The sequence below is a fragment of the Dreissena polymorpha genome, chromosome 1, assembly GCF_020536995.1.
Source record: "Dreissena polymorpha isolate Duluth1 chromosome 1, UMN_Dpol_1.0, whole genome shotgun sequence".
Taxonomy (NCBI): Eukaryota; Metazoa; Mollusca; class Bivalvia; order Myida; family Dreissenidae; genus Dreissena; species Dreissena polymorpha.
Window position 1 is genome coordinate 31,659,403 of NC_068355.1, and position 24,992 is coordinate 31,684,394.

General features: G+C 35.0%; 1 protein-coding gene across 1 annotated transcript in view; it reads left to right on the forward strand.

Annotated features, from left to right (window-relative positions):
- The window catches only part of LOC127875434 (uncharacterized), a 666,243-nt gene that overhangs the window by 204,169 nt on the left and 437,082 nt on the right, over positions 1 to 24,992 (forward strand). The gene's annotated exons all lie outside the window — the stretch shown is intronic.

The following is a 24,992-nucleotide window of genomic DNA, read 5'->3' on the forward strand; positions in this document are numbered from 1 at the left end:
TGATAGTTAGTAAGTGTTGCAAGTATGAAAGCAATAGCTTTGATACTTGAGGAATAAAATGGACCTAAACACAAAACTTAACCAAAATGTTCAATTTTCTAAGTATAAAAAGGGCACATAATTCTGTCAAAATGCACGCCAGAGTTATCTAACTTTGCCTGCCCAGTCCCCTCATGATAGTAAGTAAGTGTACCAAGTTTGAATGCAATAGCATTGATACTTTCTGAAAAAAGTGGACCATTAAACGCAAAACTTAACCAAAATCTTCAAATTTCTAAGTATAAAAAGGGCACATAATTCAGTAAAAATGCACGCCAGAGTTATCTAACTTTGCCTGCCTAGTCCCCTCATGATAGTTAGTAAGTGTACCAAGTTTAAATGCAATAGCATTGATACTTTCTGAGAAACTTAACCGGACGCGGACGCCAAGGTGATGACAATAGCTCATAATTTTTTTTCAAAAAAATAGATGAGCTAATAAATAAAAATCATCAAAATAAATTGCTACAAACCAACAATTGTTTGACATATAACAGAAACTCATGTATTACATACCAACGGACAGACACATTGACTAAGTGATTTGTGTGATGGGCACTATTGCTTTGTTTTATGCTTAATCTTTACTCGAGACAATGTGTCAATTTCCTAATAATGGGTAGATTTTGCATCATTCTGCAAGAAGCGTTTACTACTTATTGAGGCAGGAAGAAAGTGAAACAATTACATATAAATCCATTACAAACAAGATGTGTTTGTGAAACACAATGTCCCCCTATATGACGTTTGACCTTGACGGATGACCTTGACCGTAACCCTTCACCACTCAAAATGTGCAGCTCCATGAGATACACATGCATGCCAAATATAAAATTGCTAGCTTCAATATTGCAGAAGTTATATAACATGAGCAATTTTGACCCATATATTTTACCTAGAAGGATGACCTTGACCTTTCACCACTAAAAATATGCAGCTCCATGAGATACACATGCATGCCAAATATCAAGTTGCTATCTTCAATATTGCAAAAGTATTCATAAAATGAGCGATTTTGGCCACGTATATTTGATCTCTGACCTTGAAGGATGACCTTGACCTTGACTTTTCACCACTCAAAATGTGCAGCTCCATGAGATACACATGCATGCCAAATATCAAGTTGCTATCTTCAATATTGCAAAAGTATTCATAAAATGAGCGATTTTGGCCACATATATTTGACCTCTGACCTTGAAGGATGACCTTGACCTTGACCTTTCACCACTCAAAATGTGCAGCTCCATGAGATACACATGCATGCTAAATATCAAGTTGCTATATTCAATATAGCAAAAGTTATTGCAAAATGTTAAAGTTGGCGCAAACCAACCAACCAACCAGCAGACCAATAGACAGGGCAAAAACAATATGTCCCCCACTACTATAGTGGGGGACATAAAAAACAATGAACAGGTTCTTATTTATCTTCTTTTTTGTTTTCTTTCTCTTTTGTGTCGTTGATGCAATGAAGGCCAATAAATATATAATGTAGTTAAAGATGGCTCCCATTAAACGAGCATGGTCGTTTGATGGTTAAAAAATGCGGATGCATAACTATGGCTTAAACGGATGCGTAGTTGTTGTTATGCTATGTATCTATAGAGTATATAGAGATCATTTAACTGTGCAAACCCAATTATACTATCCGAATCTTGGCTTAATTGCACTGCTTTTAGATTAATATTCTTTATATGCGTTAAATAGAACTGTCGCAAAAATAGTGTATTCAATATACTGAAGCTGACAGTTTATATATATTTCAGTTTCAGTTATGTCATTGTATTTGTCGAATCTGACACGTAACGCAAATTGCTAGTGTCCTATTATCTTGGCGTAGGTATTGTACGTTATGTTTTGTAAAGATTTATCAAATTACATTGAATAGCACACGTAGGATGCAAAAAGCAGTCAGCTTGTTATTTGCTGTTCGGTTTGACTTACCGATTTGTTTTTGCAAATGCCCAAAAACTAGCGTAAATGTAATTACCCAACTATTGAAATAAACTTATCAACTCATATATTGTATAAAATTGCATCAATTTTTCTCATACATTCAAAAGGAAATATTGCATGTGGGTGCAATCATTTGCTCATAAAATGTCAAGTTTATAAGAATAACAAGGGCTGTTTGTAAAACATGCATGCCCCCCATATGGGCTGTCCGTTGTAGTGGCAGCCATTGTGTGAATACGTTTTTTGTCACTGTGACCTTGACCCTTGACCTAGTGACCTGCAAATTAATAGGGGTCATCTGCAAGTCATGATAAATGTACCTATGAAGTGTCATGATCCTAGGCAAAAGTGTTGTTGAGTTATCATCTGGAAACCATTTAACTATTTCGGGTCACTGTGACCTTGACCTTTGACCTAGTGACCTGAAAATCAATAGGGGTCATCTGCGAGTCATGATCAATCTACCCAGGAAGTTTCATGATCCTAGGCATAAGCGTTCTTGAGTTATCATCCGGAAACCATTTAACTATTTCAGGTCACAGTGACCTTGACGTTTGATATAGTGACCTGAAAATCAATAGTGGTCAACTGCGAGTCATGATCAATCTACCTATCAAGTTTCATGATCCTAGGCCTAAGCGTTCTTGAGTTATCATCCGGAAACCTTCTAGTGGACGGACCGACCGACATAAGCAAAACAATTTACACCCTCTTCTTCGAAGGGGGGGGGGGCATAAAAAGCTTATGAAAATCGAGCAAGCCAGGGAATTTTTTTCACATGACTGTGAAAGTGAAATTTCCATGTGAAAATGATGTCAATTTTTTTCTGAAGTACTTTATTTAACCATTACATATATAAAACTGTTCTGCATATAATTTGCCATTTTGAAAGGAGATGACCAGGGTGACAGAGAAAAGGGATATACATTTGAGATCTGGTCAGGGCTCCATATAAGAGTGGTTATATTTAAAAATATTTAAAAACCACTTGACTAAGGTTCTTAATTCAACTAGTATGAACATTTGAACTATATCTTTTTATCACTAACAAATAATATTTGATGTACAAATTTAATCTACCAATGTGACAAATACTACTTAACATATATTTGACTGTATTGAATGTAGGAACTAGCTAACATAACTATTAGAAAAAGAGATCAGGAGATAAAATATTCATTTCCTGAAGCACCGACCCTGGAGCTATGTTTATATATCTTTAAACACACTGATTAAAGAAGTAAAACAATACATTGATAAAACAGAGGGAAAATCATCCCCTCTAAACAATATGATACATACGGACTCAAGAGCATTTATATAAGCCTTAGGCTTTCGATGCAATCAAGCTAAAATAAATAGGTTTAAACTAATATGATACATAATTATGTATCATATTTTTTATCTGGTACACAGCAGGATATTTAGGGGTGCGCGCTGCTGGAGAGATATGGGAGTGACTTATATTTTGGATTTCATTTATTTCACTGACATTCATCACTGAAGTTTTAGTATGATCTCATTTGATGTAGATGTACATGATTGTATCAAGCAACATATATTAAATTATTATCAATATTAATTCACTGTCATGATTTCAGTATCATTGAAATGATTTCAGTCTAGTATATCAGTATCATTCATATGCATCAATCATGTAAATATCAATAAGTACATTGTATACTAGATGCAAACATATTTGAAATAATACAGTTTGATATACTGTATACAATGTAACTACACATCCAAGCAGTGAGTCCATCAAACCATTGCAATCGAAACAGCTGGTGTGCCAAGGCACCGCAGAAAAGTCGAACGCCTTCTGACTTAGTGCATTTTACTATTTATAACATCTACATTAGTTACAGATACATGTTTATATTTGTATGTGTTTGAAAAAATGTATAATCTTAAATGACATCTTCTGACCATGCATTTCCTAGATTACAAAATCAAGGCCCTGGTCTGACACATTGGTAACATTAACCTTAAACTGTTACCAGGCTTCTGAATTTAATTTTTATTGAACTATGCAAGGAAATCTTAATTGGGGTGTAGCATATCTGGATTTAGGTGTTTTTCAATGGTACATTTCCACTTTAGCTCTGTCACAAGAGTTCTGGTAAAGTCAAGTCACATATTTAAATCTAGGCCATGTCAAACTCAAAGTGTCAAAGGCAAATGAAAGATGCGTTCATTAATTTTTGTCCCATTGTTTACTACTGCTGTAAGGTTTTATATAATATAACTGATGACTATCATGTGAGAGAAAATTGACATTATCTTAGTATATTATGTTAAGCAGCCATTTAGATAACAAAGTTGGCTAGTTTTCAATGTCGCTTCTGGGGATCAAACCCCCAGCGCAACCTCCTGCAATCAAAGTCGACACTCTACCACTAGGCTTTTAGGAAGATTCTGAAATTGTTGGATCCCTCGAGAGCAACCATACCAAAAATTAAGTCAAATATTGCCAACTGGGTTTTAATGAGTCGGTTCTTGAGAGATAATTGAAGGTGCAACATGCTCTCACGCCCCATAGCATCGCCTTAAGTAATATTAAATTCTGACAACACGAAGTGCTGGAGTCATTGATCCCGAGGGACCAGAAAAAAGTGAGTTTAATTAGTATCCAATTAAACTATTTGTTATTGTCAGAAAACCGCTCTTAAGCAAACAGCTTTCAAGCAACTGCAGGCTGATCTGGATCCAAACTGGCCAAAATCGCCTTAAAGGGATCTTTTCACGCTTTGGTAAATTGACAAAATTGAAAAAAGTTGTTTCAGATTCGCAAATTTTCGTTTTAGTTACCGTAGGTTTCCACGTATAGCGCGCACCCGTGTATAGCGCGCAGGCTGTTTTTTAAATGCAAAAATGGAGAAAAAAATATTTCAAGACAATAAAACCACCAAATCGGACCGAAAATGGCCGCCATTTTACTATTACACAGTCCAATAATCCGGGGCATTGGAAAGCTTAATTAAGCATTCAAAATAGGAAGCGTCATTATGATTAGGAGCAGGGGTTGCATAGCACTATACTTTTCTGACAATTTTATAATTTTCTTGCAAAAGATTAACAGTCCACGTGCATTTCGTGAAAAACGTGAGAAAATAAGAATTAGTGTACATCGTGTGATTTTTCCTCGGGGAAAGCGTGGGCATTACCGGTAAATTTGAATTACGCATAGAAGACAGGGATACAATTGTTGAGGTATGCGGGCGAAGGACGATGTCAATATCTCTCTGTGTTGTAGTTCAGGCGATTATTAACGATAGTTTGAAACACCACAGTTGAACGTTGAATATTTATACACACAAAATGCAATTGCATATTGTCACAAGTCGTGGCACATATTACTCAATATCATCTGCCAATTACGAAGTGCAAAATGATCCCCTTTCACACCTACCGTTACCCGTAAAAAGACCTCGTTCGCACCTACCTTTGCCTGCTCTCGACAACAATCCCCATCGGAATTCATCGAAAAGGAAGTGTTAAAACACAAACAAAGAAATGTCCGCAAGTTTATTCAAACAAATTTATGTTGACAAAACTTCTTCTACAGCGTTCATACCTACCAGTAGCGACTTATGGTTGTTTCGACAATGGCCCCTCAGTCAGTAAGATTATAGGGTGGTGGTTTTCTGGAAAAAAAACATGGCGGCCATTTTGATTATTTACGATTACACAACATATTTTTACCAGTTTAGCAGCCAGGCTAGCGTTGTATCAATGTATAACGCGCATCAACTTTTTAATTTGATTTTTGGAGGTAAAAAACTGCGCGCTATACGTGGAAACCTACGGTATGATATTTGTGAGGAAACAGTAATACTGAACATTTACCATGGTCTAATATAGCCATTATATGCATCTTTTGACGATTTTAAAACCTAAAAATTATAAAGCGTTGCAACGCGAAACGATTGAATAATTTGGAGAGTTCTGTTTTTGTCGTTAAATTTTGTGAAACTACGAAGATTGCTTATATAAGGTATAAAATACGTCAACTATGTAACTCGGCGGAATAGCTCAGTAGGCTAAAGCGTTTTTACTTCAGGACTCTGGCAGGACTCCAGGGGTCACTGGTTCGAAACCTGCTCCGGGCGATGTTCTTTTCCTTTTTTTAATTTTATTCTTGATTTTTTACTGTAGCTTTTACGATCCAATGTTTACATTTATCAATATAAAGCATTTAATGAATAAGTTAAAAAAATGCCAAAATCTGTGAAAAGGCCCCTTTAATGTCTCTTTTACTGTGATACAGTTCATTTAACTTTACCATGATATCTACTTCTATAAATATGAGGTCGATATACATGGACTAAACGGTAGATTACGTCTAATTATTTGGACTAACATGATATCAAGTACTTAAATAGAAAGAAGAAAGAATACAAACCAGTAATTTGAGTAATTTGAGTAAAGAGTTTGTAATCACTGTTGAATTTCAGGACAACTTGGTGATCTGCAAATCCCATATGATATGTTGATATCGGGTATCATAGCCATTCAATAAGTCGTAAAATGCTCGAACAAAATTTATAAAGCAAAATGTGACTTAAATTAAAAACTAAAAATACCAGTATCATCAGTATGCCAGTTTTGCCTTGTCAAGCTGTCAAGATCCAGAAAGTGCTTCATTTACATCGAATATAACCTTCAAATTCCATCCATTGTTGCATTAGCGTAATTTAGTGAATAAATAACTTATATATCCTAAATGACAGTTTCTATATAGCGAAACAAGCCGATTTATGCTGTAAGAAAGTTTTGACACGAGTGTCATCATTCTCTCATGGGCGCGGCAAGTGTTTTAGAAAGTGCTTCATTCTCATCGAATATACAGGGATTTCAATAGCTTTTTTAAACCAGGAGTCAATGACCCCTGGACTGACATTTTGAGGAGTCAAATTGAAAAATGCTGGGGTCAATTTTGAAGCGCGTTGTGTTTTTGTCTGCATTATTCAATTTTTAGATAAAATATGCTATAAGAGCAACACAATATCTTAAAAAGTTATACTGCTTTATTAAATAACAATACCATGATACATAACACAACATAATTATAATTTAATGGTACATTAAAATCTACTTCCTTATAACACATTTAAGTCATTTAACACATTAAAGTAATTTAAGATATGTACCGGAAGCACCTTTACATCACATATTTATAGTCATTATATTATCATCATCTCTATGATAGCTCTTCTAACAAAACACAATCTAAATGCATGGAACATCTATATCTATTACTGTTTATCCGAATACTATACATGTCCGAAATATGTACACTTAAGAATGCCTTACTTATAGTAGTTTTACTTTAATAATCAACTTTTTTCTTGTTGTTATCTGGTATAACAAACCTTATCAAATGTTTGTAAAATCCAGTTGATGCTTTCTCCATTATTGAATCACCATTACTTGCAATTTGAATCGCCAGCTTTGAATTGAACGCGGGTTGAATGTTACGTTCCATCCATTGTTGTCATTAGCGGAGATTTAGTGAATAAATAACTCATATATCCTAAATGACAGCTTCTAAATAGCGAAACAAGCCGATTTAGGCTGTAAGAAAGTTTTGTCGCAAGAGTCATCATTCTCTCATGGGTGCGGCCATCTTTGTATGTTGAAACACGAACGACAACTTTGCTAGGAGAATGTTATCAACGAAAATCAGCGAGGTCCAGGTATTCCGATTAGAAAAACTGCGCTATCTCAATCAGACTGGCTCGGTCTTTTACATAGCTTGCCATTGTGAAGAATTTTTTCATGGTATGTTAACCTTGACTCGCTGCTGAAAGCAGCATCGTCAAAAATGACAAAATCGTTAGAAAATCGTGAGGACCACTGCTATTATCAGCAGCAGCAACAAAGTTAGCAACAGCAAAATAGTGCCTGTATAACAGCAACTATCATTATTGACGGCAGCACTTATCATCATCAGCAACAGCAGTCAGCAGCAACACAGGTAATGGCTTTGCCATAGGATCAGCACTAACAGTAAAAAGCAGTAGTTAAATGACACCCCCTTAATTATAAAGTAACAACGAGACCCAGAAAAAGGAAAAAAAAGTGACCATTCCAAGAAACTTGATTTTTAACAATATACCAATTAATAAATTAATAATTTTTGAAGCATGTCTTCCATCATAACTCACTCTATTGAGCTGAAACCATTACCTGTACCCTAATGGTCTTTTATGCAATCCCACCCTAGGTCTTCATGTAAGCTACTTACAAACAGAATTAAGGCACAATAATTCCATCCAAACTAAAGCTATCCAGTGCAAAGCCTTTTTTCAGGGTAGCTGTATACGCCAGCTTTTTACCTAAGCCTGACCTTTGTAAGCGACCAATCAATTTGAATTAAAAAAATTCCGCCAGTATAGGCCTGAAACTTTTCACAGTAGAAATCGTGCAATCTACAAACAGATTTCACATTAACATTAATATGTTATTTCATCGACTTACTATTTTTGGGAATTATAGGGTATGAAAAGGGATACTACAGTTCGTTTAGCAACGATGTTAACTGCATATTCAGCATGAAACAATTGTATTTCTTATTATAAGGTTTGAGAGATAGAGCAGTTTCACACTCAATTCTCGACATCAATACAAAGTGTGTGCCCCTTAATATTTTAGAGGAATGTCAGCGCCAGAGCTTAAAGGCTGTGTTCTCATATTTGGTAATTACTATAATATTGCATTCTGTGTACTAATAAAGTTTTTATTATTTAACCCTTTACCACTTAGATACGTATTTTCATGCATTTGTAGTCTCTCAGAAAGTTAAATCTAATTAAAGACATTTCTTACTAGATTCAAGTTTTATAGGCTTCATTTCCATCCCTTAGATACTGATGAGCAGCAAACAACATAAAACCTGAACAGACTGCGTTTTACCAGCTGTCTGTTCTGGTTTTATGCTCGTTGCAAAAGGCATTTTCACTTTGCCTCTGAATGGGAAAAGGTTAAGTATGTTTGTTCCGCAACCTGATATACAGTACAGGCACTGTGTACTTAAACAAACGCCACTCGCCACGGTGTTCATCTCACTGTGTTCATTTACCAATATGAAGCCCGCGATGTGTGTTCAGATCAAAGGCCACGGGGGCTGTTTGCCATAAGGCGAACACCGCGGACTCATAATATCTACCGCGGTGTTGATTGTGTTGGCTAAAAATAAAATAATTGAACATAATCGTATTGTATTGATCCCTTTCATTTAATAGTGATAATGAATAATGTATTTCACACCCATGTCAATGACAGTGTTTTCTGTCTTTTTGAACGCTGTGTATAAAAGAAAACTGTGTTCGCAGCTAGCTGTAGGATACCCCACCTGGAGGAGTGATAATTGTGCGTTTGATTATGCAATTAAAAGTATGAAGCCATCGAGAACTCATAACTGATTGTAGTAATCTTATTATCCATAATCTCTTTATTCCCCGATACATATGTGTCAACTGTCTCAATCCCATACATGCAACTTCTCTCATCTTTATCCATTGCTCTATAATCTTATATGCCCGATTTCCATTTTTAAAAGCAAATTAATAAGAGTGCTCAAGAATGTCAATAACACAAACGTTTGCAATTTTCGAAAGTATCAAATTAATTTCTGCACATGATTCTATTTAAAGATTTGATGAAATAAGTGCCCAATCAGGACAGTTGTATTCCAACATGCGTAAATCACCTGACACGGTTTGCACGCGTTGTGTACAGCTATTTTCGGTTACAACTTCTACATGAAATAAAAGAATTTCTTTGTCCTGATAAAAAGCGCGCGAAAATTGGCGTGGGTGTATTTATTTGTAAATAAAATTTTCGTAGCAAGTACAACATTGAGATCATTTAATTTCCATTAAAAGTTTCATTGTGAATTTCAACTAAACTACCGGGGTATCTCGCAAATTATTTGGCATTGACACGATGTATCGTTACCGTTACGCTGTTTCAATTCCTTGATTATTGAAACAATTATTGTATTTTATACTGACTGCACACAGATCTGTAACATACTGATGCAGTACGTAAATTCGGACAGTACTTTAAGTAGGACACAAGTAAATAAATGATTTAATAATCACTTGGATAACTTTGAAACTCAATATTTGTTGTTACAAAGCGCAATTGCATTGATTAACACCAGAAGAATTAATATGATTAATCATCTAAACACTTTATTTACGTTTCCGACTTAACGTACTGTCCGAATTCAAGTGCACATACATGTAATACCTACATGTAGTATATGATTTTCTTTTGTACATGTTCATTTAACGATAGCGTGCAATTGCTGCGTTAACGGGTGTTTGTCGAACACCGCGGTCAGTAGCGTGTCTGTCCCCCGCGAAATGTCACCCATCTTGAAAAGTGAACACCGCGGACAGGCATTTTTGTTTAAATACACGGTGCCTGTACTGTACTCTTTGACAAAAATATTTAAAATTGTTTTCGAAATTGACCGTTAAACACGTAAATGTTTAAAGCTTTAAACAAGCCGTCGTTCCAGTAGTGGAACTGTTATCTCACTTTAATGAATTGCATTCCAACATGCAAGGTATCATGTACAAGGTCAGTTTGCGGTCATTTACAGAAATCGTTATATAAACGCTATCGCGTAAACTATGTGCACTTCAAGTTTATTTTGATCAGAAAGATACTAAATAAAGATAATCAGTGATTTAAGTATGGTATGTCAATCATAGATTTTTAATGTGTTTTCAACAATTGCATGATAAGGACCAATTTTGATTTATTTAATTAGAAATATTTATCCATTTAGACCAATTTATTAAGCATGAGCACGATGATTCACGATAGTATCAATAATGGAATAAAATAAAATTCAAGTGTTGCCAGCTGACCTATATGCTTTCATTTACTTTCATGCTTCTTGTGTTTTTCTATTCTGTCAATGTAGATTTTTGAGTACTTATATCTAAGAAAGCCAAATAAGCCAAGCAATCTGGTGCAACACCCCGTAATTGATTTGCGTGTGATGCAGCTAAGAACTGCGCAGAAAGGCATTTGCTATTTTTGATCTCATAGATATAACTTTTGATTGTTCATAAACACCGACCACAATCAACACCGTATATCTTTTTTAAAGATATTTCTTTTTATTTTTAGTAATGGTGAACTTCACCACACTGTCTCCAAATTTTATGCAATCCTTCACTACCGGTATACCAGTATGTGACCTTACCTTAACACAAAAATTCAGCAGAATATTTTCATCCTATCTAAAGTTATTGAGTTCAACCCTGCCCTTGACCAAAGGGGCCCAAAAGAAAACCTCATAAACAAGAGGGCCAAGATGGCCCTAGTTCGCTAACCTGAGAGGAGTCGTTCATTCAATCTTTACCAAACGTCAAACTTGACCTAGATCCAGGACAAACATCCTGGTCAAGTTTCATCATTATTGAACCAAAACTCTGGCATATGGAGTGTTTTTGTTTTTGTATGATTTGACCTCTTGACCTATATTTTGAGTTGACCCCCCCCTTACCAAACATCAAACTATGCTTACAAAAATAAATATTATGACCAAGATTCATAAAATCTGAAACAAAATTGTGACCTCTAGAGTGTTTACATGGATTTTGTATAATATAATGAAAATTTTCACAATCTAAGGGCAATAATTATGGCATTAATTATGTGATATATATGAAACCAATCTTTGTACCAAGTTTCATGATGATTGGGCAAAAAATGTGATTTCTAGTGTTCACAAGCTTTTTTTACTATATAAATATAAGAAAACTGCATCCCCCGTCAGCCATGTTATTCAACTGACCGAAACCATTTTCAAACTCAACTCTCATATCAAGGAAACAAATGTTCTGACCAAATTTCATGAACATTGGGCCAAAAATGTGACTTCTAGAGTGTTCACATGTTTTCACTATATACATAGAGAAAAATGCCCCGCCCACTGGCGGCCATATTTTTTCACCGATCTGGACCATTTTCGAAGTCGTCCGAGATATCAATAAAACCAATGTTTTGACCAACTTTCATGATGATTGGGCAAAAATTGTGACTTCTAGAGTGTTTACAAGGTTTCTCTATAGCCAAATAAGGAAAACTGCCCCCCCCACCCGGCAGCCATGTTATTCAACTGACCGGAACCATTTTCGAACTCTCATATCAAGGAAACAAATGTTCTGACCAAATTTCATGAAAATTGGGCCAAAAATGCGACTTCTAGAGGGTTCACATGTTTTCACTATATACATATAGAGAAAAATGCCCCGCCCACTGGCGGCCATGTTTTTTCACCGATCTGAACCATTTTCGAACACAATGGTATAATAACGTTAAAAAGCTTGTCTCAAAGTTATGAGTCCTAAGTGTTTTTCCCAGGCCATTTTAGCATGGCGAAAAGCCACGCCGCCCTACCAGATCGCCACTCTGCCCTTTTCAAAGGCAAATTTCGCCACGCGCCCTTTTTTTCAAAGGCAAATTTCGCCCTTATCGATAACATCTTTATTGCCTTACGATTAACTTGCTCCGCAATTTCAGCTTCCTTGATTGTCTGTGACGCTCCGACTGTGCTTGATTTACTCGAGAGACTTCAACGTCTAATTGGCTATATTAATTGAGCAGATTTAATCTATTACAGTGCTCGATTTATAGGTAGACTGCTCCAAAGCCGTGAATTAGTCATGCGTGAATAAACCCGTGTCAGAATCATTCGATAATGCCAGAGGCTATGCTATACCAAGCGCACTTTTCGGTCGGCAATGTATACTCCTCCACGATATAATCGTTACTTCGGAGACTTTTAATGAAAAACTCGATGTTATTCTCGTGGCAACTGTGCATTGCATGCATTATTCAGTTATATCAAAACATATATTTTTACGCATAATAACATTTAAAAACACAAACAAATTTATTCTTTATCGCTTTGGTCTTTAAGATAATTAGATCTAATTATTGAAATAATTACTGAGACGTATACTAATTTAACAAAATGCGAATGGCGTATACGATTTAACGTTGCTACAGTACAGCCAAAGCAGAACAAACGTATTTCGCGATCCGCGGCGGCAAGGCGAAACGAGTCGATTGCCGCGTCATTTGTTGAAGCTGCGTCAGTATGCGGCGGCAAGTCGCATTTCGCCGCAAAACTGCGCATCTGTCCGCCGTTGCATGCCGCGATCCGCGGCATGATGCCGAGTCGATGCGCATCATGAAATAAAAAAACTTTTAAAAATTATTAGTTACATGTAGTTAACAAATTTTGAAAGAACAATTATAATAATAATTAAAATCATAATAAATTTATTGTGCGCGGATTGTATTATCATATACATGCAAGCATAGTTAATGTGTCTGGCCAATTAAGTTTGTTTACCGCCCGTAGTGTATGTATTTCACACATAAAAAAGGTCACGTAATTATGTTTTCGCACATACAAGTGGTCAATGCTCCAGCATATGGTGGATTTATAAATTAATTGCATGTTGATTCTGTTATTATATTTTAGCTGAGAAAATTAGCAGTTTGAAGCCACATCAATAATCAAGACGGTGACGACGTATTTGTTGTTTTGTTAATTATCAGCTTATTATAACTATTGTTTGAATATGCGTATATAAACATGTTTTATTTTGTTCATATTATACAGTTAATATCGCTACTAATTACCCGATAATCCCGTATATTCCAGTTTTAAAGCAAATGCTGGTAAATATTTACGATACACAAACATTCTCAATATTTCCTTAAGTATCAAATACATTTTGGCATTTGTTACTTTTTATAGAGATGATGAAATAACGTCTAATCAGGGCGTTTTTTTCCCCACTGAACACGCGATTTACGCCTGACGTGATATTCATGTATTTATACAACACAAAATACACCCAAACTTTCCAAACGACGTTCTACATGTCTGCATAATTTTCGCGCGCTTTTTATGAAACAAAGGATATTTTAGCACTGTTTATTTGACGCTAGAATTTGCGAAAGAACGCTTTAGCATTAAATTCGGAAGTGTGTTTCGGATTACAAATTTAATTATGATAATCGAACGAAACATAAACAGTTGCGCGTAATTAATTCTACGCTACACATACATGTATTACATGGATATCTTTTCACTCGATCCGCTGCGTACGTATGCGGCGGATTTACGCCGCGAAAGTACGCGAGGTTAATACAGACTCGGCGTCGTTGCGCGGATCGATGCCGAGTGCCACAGCGATACACCGCGTGAACACACGATTCGGCCGCCGCTGACTAATAATCTGGCCGTGGCGTAGCCGCGGATTTTGTTTGTGCCGCTTTGGCTGTACTGTATGCGCACCTGTCACTTACATCATTTGACATTTTAACAACATGGCGGACTATACAGAATTAAATTGCGACTCTGCAAAAATGGCAAATAACGTCGTAAACGATCGAATTAACGATGTGGATTATACATTAAGAAGGAATAATTGAAATGTCTGTGATAATCAACGATGCATAAAAATGTTTTAGATAGCAACAACATTATTTATTTATTTGTAATCTACTCGGTGGATGTATGTCACGGAAACGAGTGTTTGCATATTGTAAGCGATCAATTTACTCGCAATGTTATTTTAAACATCTGGCAAGATTATTGTTAGAAAATGGGATGAGACAAACATGGTTTCATTTATATGTTAGTGGATCTGTGTATAATCAGATTCATATGCATATATTGCTTTATTATGTTTGTCGTGCTGTACAGTTTATTGAAACAGCATGGAACTTAAATGTACATTGCAAGGTTAATATATTAATATATATCATAGTAAGTTAAATACATCAATAACCATTAAATGTGCTTGTTTATATGTTATTTTTTTCCACAACTGCTTCTGATGCGATTACATGTTTCCCCGTAATTCAGGTATACAGGGAACGTTTTGCCCTTTTTTGACTAAACTGCGCGCTAAAATGCCCTTTTTGAAAGTAATGCGCCATGCCCCTTTGCCCTCCTGGGAAAAACACTAGTCCTAGTAAGTGATTGCTTTAAAAATAACTGAACCAATGTGTAGTTTTATTTTAATATCTGTAGTAGACACAGATATAAAGTTGTTGCACGCAATTTCCGTACTTGTCTAAGAATGAAAGGGGAATACATCTGCTAAATTACAGGTCGGAGCTATTAGCCTTTGTCAGATCCCACAAATGATAATACAAAAGACATGCGCAAAGTTTCAAATTGAGCGTCAGAGTTTTATAAAACAGGGGACAAAAATTCCACTCCTCCGCTCGTATTGACGAGTGAAATCTTGAAAGGACGAGTGAATTTCCCTAAAGCTCTCGTCCTACAGGACGAGTGAAAAAAAAACTGATGTTAAAATATGTATTTTCTGACCAGTAAGACTCTTTTTCATTAAATAAAATCCTTTTTTAAAGCATATCTATTCCGAAAGTAGATCGCGAATGAACCGGAAATCGTAATTTTAAATTTCATACAGCAGGTGCGCGTTGTTATGCGAGACTGTGTCCCGAGTAAATATTGGCTTTTTGGTGTAAACTTTGCGTGTCCATGTTGACAGGGAACCATCTGACTTCATTCACTGTAAGTATTGATTTTTTTTAAAGAATTATTTTACTGCGAAGTACGGTTTTAAACCAGTCTGAATTTCATCTGAAAAATGTCTGACATACGAGCGTTCTTTAAAGGGGGCAGGAGCGATGTTCAACCATCCGAAATGGAAAGCACGCAAGCATTAGAAAAAGGAAAAAACAAATTTGTCTTCATTTATTTATTTTGTGTTCCTCATAAATAAAGTAAGTTAACATTTCTTCTGTGATCAGCTGGCATGAATAACTAAGTAAGCAGCATTTTAGCAGTGATATAGGAAACATTGTTTGTCATATCAGTCCTTTGCAATTTTTCTTTCACACATATTTGAAGGACAAGTGCATGTGTTTGCAGGACGAGTGAAAATTTTAATGCACTTGTCCTGCAGGACGATTGCAATTTATAAATATTTTTGTCCCCTGTAAAAGAATTAGTAATCGATATAACATAGTGACCCTACACACATGTTAAGTAATTAAAAACCTATAATTAAAACCTAAATCTAAAAACTATACTTTTGATGCAATAATTGTTTGCCATTGATCAAAACTCAAAGCGAACATTTCAAAATCAATGCAGTGGCACCTGAAAACTTAACATTTATATTTCAGCCTTAAAGCTGGATATCTTTATTGGTTAACTCACAGCAGTTTATTACATAATGTTTTAACAATTTGAGCATTGGCAAATAAAATATTAATGACAAGAAAATGCCATTAGCAAAAATGACACTCGATTTGAAAGCAATGTAAACTGCTTGTCAAAAAACAACCACACACACTGTTTGATCAATGTAAAATGGACAATTAATCCGACAGATACTTCATGTCAATGCTGTGTCATCTTTGGGATAGCTGCTATTGGGCACGTCCACCTTTCAATATTCATAGGTCTTAGTTCATCAATCTTGGGTGGTTCATACTTGTTAAATATATTTTCATTTTGAAAACAGGAATATGCACTTGACTATGTTTGCTTTTATATCATTATAAATTAAGATAGCTTTTAATTTGTATTACTTGATTAACTATTCTTCAGATAATTTAAGCTATATTACTCAAAAGTTTGTTTGCTGTGGAGTTATTCCCTGGTGATGTTTGCATTTAAACATTTAAAATTTCGTCAAGAGTGTAATACGATAAGGTCACTAAACATTTCATCTTGTTCAAATAAATGCTCATATCTCTTGTATACCCTTTGAATTGATGTGTTTGAATTTAAGTTCTACATAAATACTGATTTTAAATAATCGATTTGATAAATTTCACGTAAAGAATTATCGATTGGAAAAATCAGTATCAATATGTTTCTCCCCTACTGCAAATTCTTCTAATCGTATGTCTTGTAAGTAAATTAGTAAATTTTAGACGAGCAATTGTAATATTAGAAGCAATTCTTTATTCCCTTCATAACTTACCATGTAAACCATTTCATAACATTATCGTCCAACCTCTATCTTCTACCATTACTTATAAATTGTATAATGCATATATAATGTAGGCTATGAGCTTGTATACGCTTTATCGCTGAATAAATGTTGTTGTTGTAGTATTCATGTTTTGTTTGTAACAATATTTGTATTATTTGAAAATAAAAACGGAAGATGATCAAAGAACATCAAGTCACTGACAATAACATTCTTCATAAACTGAACCATTTAATTGTTGTAACCACAATTATATATAACATACACCAATTATGTTAAAAAAGTGTAATGTCCAACAACGTATATTTTCCTTATCTCACAATGTGACTTGAAACACATGTTGCATGAAAAAATTGCATTAGACTTGTACCGCATTATTTTATTACTTAACCTTTAGTAATACGACATGAGATTTTTTAATTATTGTTGCATACGGTTATTTTTCATCAAGGTATTCATCATATAAAATGTTATATATTGTTCATTAAAAGTACAACTATCTATGTCACTTTAAAAGAATACATAGCCTAAATGATAAATTTCATAATAAGACTGTACAGCTTTCGTTGGCTGTTACACGTGCAAATATAAACATGTTTATTTTATGCTTTCCGGTGGTTTATAGAGAAATACCAGTGAAATAAAATTGGTATTACAGTGTTTTAAACAGTGAAAAATAACAGTGAAAAATATCGACTGTGAAATGACATCATTTTTTCGACGAAATGACATCATAAATCAAGCAAAATTATCCAGTTAAACTCTTTTACAATGTAAATAAATGGTAAAAAAGGCATACAATAAAAAGAAAATTTGTTGGATTCGATGATATATAAATTTTTATTCACTTGTTGTGATCATAAAAAATACATATTTTCACTCGTGGCTGTACCACTCGTGAAAATATATTTTTTATGATCACTCGTGAAATAAAATTGATATTCCATCGATTCCAACAAATATCCTCTATTAACTGTCAGAAAGAGCTTCTTATCGATTTATAATCAAACATAACATTTTGTATTCAACAATAGTAGTTTAATATTTAATATTCAATTTATTATAAACGAAGATACCTCAATTTCATCGCTAACATTGTTTCCTTTTTTTAATTTCGTTCAAATATATGATACTTACACATCCACTTAAAAATATATTAATAGTATGTATATTCATGTTTTTCTTAACTTCATTACTGTAGAGATATGATTAAAAAGGCATCGTTCCCTAATATTATTCGAAGTCTGCTTAAGTTATAAGCGGCGAAAAATAGCGACTGGGTTTTTTTTCTTTAGAAGAAGTACAATTTATACAGGATCAAATGTACCGTGAGTTCATAAATACATTTGTATAATGTTATTAAGTGATTGTTGATGACTTGCATTTGTATGCACTTTGTTTTCGGCTTGATGAGCGTGAGTATAATGTTGTAATTAATAAAACCTGATATAACAATATAGCTCTATTAATGATAAGGGTACATAACTTCTAAAAAGTAAAATATACCGTATAAGAACATGAGATTGTTAATTGGTCACTGCTTTATATAAGCACGATGTTATCGTTGTCTAGACGCATACTAATATCATGCAGACACTAAAGGTCTACCAACAGACCAACTGACTGTCATGTGCAAAGACATTCTTCAAAGGGAAATATTTTAGGCAATTAACAGTTTTGATTTTAAAGTGGTCATGATTATGAATTTCAATACGAAGCAATTCAAGAATTTCTTTGTTAAACATACAATTTCACAACAATATCCCTTGCAAATCGCTCAAAAAGAAATATTATGTTGATAAGGATACAATTCTTATTGGAGTGGCTAACATACGGACAATTGGCGAATTTCCTTATTGAAAATATTTTATCTACTGTGAACTAAATGCAAAACATTGTATATCAAGGTTTGCAGTTATTTGAACAGCTCTATTTCACACAAAGGGATTTGCGGGAGAGGAAAATCTAATTTGCTAAGCTATTCAAAATCTTTTCACATGTATTGAATCGTTTTCAAACATCATTGAAACTTGTTGGGCCATAGAACCTATTTTCTTTCCTATAATGTTATTTGCATTTTTTATCAACTGAAAAGATTACAGTAGCTTAAAAAGGCATAAGGATAGTATTTCCCTCTAAATATAGACACTATTTAAGCAAGTATAGTACCTCTTTTCAAGCAGAATGTATCCTTGAACAATGTTTAATTGATGAAATTGTTGAGACAAGAGAACCAAGTATGCCCTTGACGACGCACATGTGTAACGGGGTGTGGCAAAATTTGTACATCAGGTCAAATGTTTCATACAGTCTCCAAAGAGGACAAATATCATTGACCACACACCACATTGCAAAGCTGTGGACTTTGGTAGGGAATCTATTAATGATGCTGCATGTTATTTTTCCAAAGCCCTTTTTTACATGGCGCTGCGCCATGCCGCTGATCTGTTGCGCCACTTTGCCATTTTCAAAGACAAAATCCACCACGCGCCCTTATTGATAACATCTAAGTTGCCCATTCAAACTTCTTAGCCGGATAGTATCAGAGTATGGCCCTGAGGAAACGAAGATGAGGGCGGTTGTAAATTAGTCACATGTGAATAACCCATTGTCTATATCAATCGATAATTTCAGAGGCTTTGTGGCTTTGTTATCCCAAGTAAACTAATCGGTCTGTAAATGACACTGTCCTCCTAAAAATTATTATGCTCAATAAGCCTATATAAATCATTTGATACTTGCAGTGTTACCAATTTTTACCTTAACAACTTTGATCAAGACATACACAAGGTGACATACCAAATATAGGGACCAGAACATAACATTTTGTAAAGTTGTAGTTAATCATGAAACCACTGGAGCGCGGCCAGTTTTGACAGCAAGGGCATAGTTTTAACAAATTGTGTAGAGGACAATCAGACGCAAAATATAAAAGCTGGGCCTGAACAGGCCAAAATGCTTGCACAAGTCTCTTTAATTGATGATTACCAGTGAATTTGATATACACAATTTCAGGTATGGATATCATATTGCAGTCATTACAACTAGCCCAAAGACTCCGTTGAGTTGGCAGGTATGAAAGCAATTCAATCTATTTAAGATCTTTTAAATTGCCTGACACTTCACTTGCACAAACAGATTTGCAGAGCGGTTATATCTAATTAATATGCGTTGACATAAAGTAATTCACTGGTTTGGGTAATCTCATTTTTGAAGTTATTGAAGTTTGAATACAGAATAATTTTCAAAAGTCACGATTGAACCAGAGAGCATTTTAAGGTATAAAATTTCCACTGTAAATATTTAAGTGTGTTATCAATTCAAATGATCAAATAAGCAATATGTTAATAGATCTGTTATTCAGCTGTTAAACATTGCTTTCACATTCCAACAAACCTAAGTAAAACAAGGGACAAAATTGTCACAAAACCAGGTTTTCATTGTGAAAAAAAAATCTGATAAAGGGAGAAAACTCAAACTGAACTTTTGAAATGACCAAAAAAAATTAACCCCCTTTGTAAGTTTTTTTTTTTTTTTTTAATCTATTTTTAGTCGTGGCGACCTTGACATTGGAGATATTAACGTGATTCTTTCGTGGGACACACCGTCCCATGATGGTGAACAAATGTGCCAAATGATTTTAAAATCTCACAATGAATGACATAGTTATGGCCAGGACAAGCTCATTTATGGCCATTTTTGACCTTTGAACTCAAAGTGTGACCTTGACCTTGGAGATATCGACGTAATTATTTCGCGCGACACACCGCCAATGATGGTGAACAAATGTGCCAAATGATTTTAAAATCTGACGATGAACGACATAGTTATGGCTCGGACAAGCTCATTTATGGCCATTTTTGACCTTTGAACTCAAAGTGTGACCTTGACCTTGGAGATATCGACGTAATTATTTCGCGCGACACACCGTCCAATGATGGTGAACAAATGTGCCAAATGATTTTAAAATCTGACAATGAACGACATAGTTATGGCCCGGACAAGCTTATTCCGACAGCCCGCCAGCCAGCCAGCCAGCCCGCCAGCCAGCCAGCCAGCCAGCCCGCCCACATTCGCCAATCTAATAACCAGTTTTTTCCTTCGGAAAACCTGGTTAATTATTATACTCTATGGACATTTCTGTTCTGCAAAATTCTTTTAAAGCTATTGAGTTGGTCACAAGTGATACATTATCTTATGCAACTAAGTTTCTTAAGTTTATAATCATACTTCAAATATTAATAAACCATTAACTGCTACTGACATTCAATGATTGCGTTAACAAGTATTTATCCATGTTAATTTTTTTAATATATTAAAATATATCTTGTGTGGCCTCCTAACAATGTACACAAATCAAGGACATAAATAACAAGCAATTGGTTGAATTGATATCCCCACTAAATAAAGTTTGTTTATGGATGGGTTATAATCTCTTAAACAAGAGCATCGCCTAGAGGGTGCAGACCGCTCATCTATTTTTCTTTTTAAAGGTGAAGGGACCTATTTCAATACTTAAATCAACAAGAAACCGTCGGAGACGGGTGATGCTCCCAAATGTTTTTTTTGTCACAATATTGCATTATATATTCAGATAAAAGGAAACGTCTTGAGGGGCATAACTTTGGACAAAATAATACGATGGATGGTTTAGCAACTTAAAAAATTCAAAGGGCCATAACTCTCTAAATAAATCATCTAACCAGAACCCACAAATTACATGCGCATCTCCTCAAGGTAGTTAAGCTTCCCATAAAGCTTCATTGAATTCCAGTCAGTAGTTGGGGATAAATAGCCCGGACAAGAATTGCACTATATGTACAGTTTATAGAAAATTTCAAAGGGCCATAACTCTGTGAAATATCATCCGACCATTACTGGCTGATAATATGCACATCTCCTGTTGGTAGTTAAGCTTCCCATAAAGTTTCATTGAATTACCGTAATAAGTTGCTGAGAAATAGCCCGGAAAAAAATTGCACTATATGAACAATGGAAAATTTCAAAGGGCCATAACTCTGTGAAAAATAATCCGACCATAATCGGCTTATAATATGCACATCTCCTGTTGGTAGTGAAGCTTCCCATAAAGTTTAATTGAATTCTGGTCATTAATTGCAGAGAAATACATGTAGCCCGGACAAAAATTGTGCACGGACGGACGGGCTCACAAATGATACATTGTGTGTCTAATAATTTGTGGGACTATCAAAATCATATTGTGGGTCTTTTCATTTTTGTTTCTAACGAATGATACATTGTGTGTTTTTCAGACTTCTGTGTCTATATCACTGCGTGTCTTTTCACCCAAATAAATTGCGGGATCATATTATGTCAAATAAAGAGTTACAACTCCACTGGAAAACTATGTATTTAACACAAATACATGTACCAACATGACACATATATTAGAAATGTTTAATAAAAACATATCGTATCAAATAACTGTCACGAATGCCTACTTTTATAAATGTAAACTAATACAATCAAGTATTTGCAATCTATGCTAGTGCTCTAAAGAAACAATACAACACCTATTCTTTGAATGTAGAAAATTTCAACCATTGTAATCACTTTCCCCAAAACTTAAGCAAAAGGAATATTGGCATAAATTTCCTTTATAATGTTCAAAAATATTATAAATGAAATGATCCGCATTGTGCATCAAATTGCGCTTAACCACAACTAACTGGATTCACACATTAGAAATGGCAACATTTTATAATGTAATTTCTTCTCTTTCTCACTTCAACCATATAAAACCACATACCCGGTAAAGCATCACACACCAAGACCATGGTTACCCACCAATTCAACATACATTCAGGTACATTTACACAACATGACTTTAAACTACACATTTTTTATTTTTCAGAGGTGTATGTAAAGACATATAGTGGATATTTTGCCTGCAAGATAAATGCTCAAAAGTAATGTGCATCATTGGTCTATTCAAAACAACGTTGCAAACCAGGAAATGACAAAATGCAGGCATACTGGACAAACTTTAATAGCATAAGATTAACAAAATGGTTGTGGGATGTCACTACTATGAACCTAATATCAATTATTGTGGGTCATCAAAGGAAGATATAATGAAATTGTTACTGAAAAAAAAAAATGACCTTATTCTTAAACTAAAATATCCGTCTCTGTAGGAAGAGTGTAAAGATTAGTAAATATCAGATTTAACTATGTTTGCAAATGGATTTTACTGCAGTAGAACAAAATGGAACAAAATAAAACAATTAAAAACGAGGGCTGCCAGAAGACAGCGCTGGTCAACCTTTCTAAATACTTGTCACATATTTGCTCAGATCACTTGTTAATTTTCAATATGTTCAAGTTATTACAGAATATAATCTCAGATTACACTTACTTTTCAGTACATTGAAGTTTTGTAATTTAAGCTTTTGTAATGAAAAACTAACATTGACAAATACAAATAACATTTTCCCAAAGTTATTTGTGATTTATAAAAATTTGACCACAGCAAATGCCGTGGTGGGTACAATAGCTCTCATTTTCTTTGAAAAGTTGAGCTAAACAACACCTAGGGAAAGTCAAACAAATATTGAAATTGAATGTCGTATTTCTTCTACAGACTCGGTATAAATCCTATTTACAACATGTTTAGACAGTTAATATGTATAAAATATATCTCCATTTACCTATACACACACATGACATGAACTTTAGAACTTAAAGATGCCTGTCCAGCACAGTGTCAATGAAGCAAAGTTGGTATCCTGTTTGCACACAGACACAATTTATAATTAAAAAAAACTGACAAAAACCAACAAGAAATATTTGTTTAAAAAAAGTGTCAATGCATAAGGGAGATACAGACCGGACAAGGTGTATAATGCTAATTTTTGACCTTTGAACTCTTATAACGACTTGAGCAACTATATCTGAGGCAATCAGAAGCCTGTTTATGAAAACAACAAGCCAATGAACACAAGGCTTTCTAACAGACACATGCGCGTACACCCGCGTGTTGGACCATGTGGCTTTTTTGTGTAGTGGGACTGTCAAACTTGCAGAACCCATGCAACGGATTTATATTTGACGATATTTGAAGTGTGACCTTGACCTTTGAGCTAGAAACCTGGATCTTTCGTGATGCACACCGGCTCATGGTGTTTTAACAATTATGCAAAGTTATTTTTTAAAAAGTGTCAGTGCATAAGGGAAATACAGACCGGACAAGGTGTATAATGTTAATTTTTGACCTTTGAACTCTTATATCGACTTGAGCGACTATATCTGAGGCAATCAGAAGCCTGTTTATGAAAATGACGAGCCAATGAACACCAAGCTTTCTAATCGACGCATGTGCGTACACCCGCGTGTTGGACATGTGGCTTTTTGTGTAGTGGGACTTTCAAACTTGCAGAACCCATACAACAGATTTATATTTGACAATATTTGAAGTGTGACCTTGACCTTTGAGCTTGAGACCTGGATCTTTCGTGTTGCACACCGGCTCATGGTGTTGAACAATTATGACAAGTTATTTTTAAAAAAGTGTCAATGCATAAGGGAGATACAGACCGGACAAGGTGTATAATGCTAATTTTTGACCTTTGAACTCTTATATCGACTTGAGCGACTATATCTGAGGCAATCAGAAGCCTGTTTATGAAAACGACGAGCCAATGAACACCAGGCTTTCTTATCGCCGCATTAACGTACACCCGTGTGTTGGACATGTGGCTTTTTGTGTAGTGGGACTGTCAAACTCGCAGAACCCATACAACGGATCTATATTTGACGATATTTGAAGTGTGACCTTGACCTTTGAGCTAGAGACCTGGATCTTTCGTGTTGCACACCGGCTCATGGTGTTTAACAATTATGCCAAGTTATTTAAAAAAAAGTGTCAATGCATAAGGGCGATACATTCTGGACAAGCAATCCTGACCCAAAACCTAAACCAACGTATATACAGACACGCAAGTGCAATTG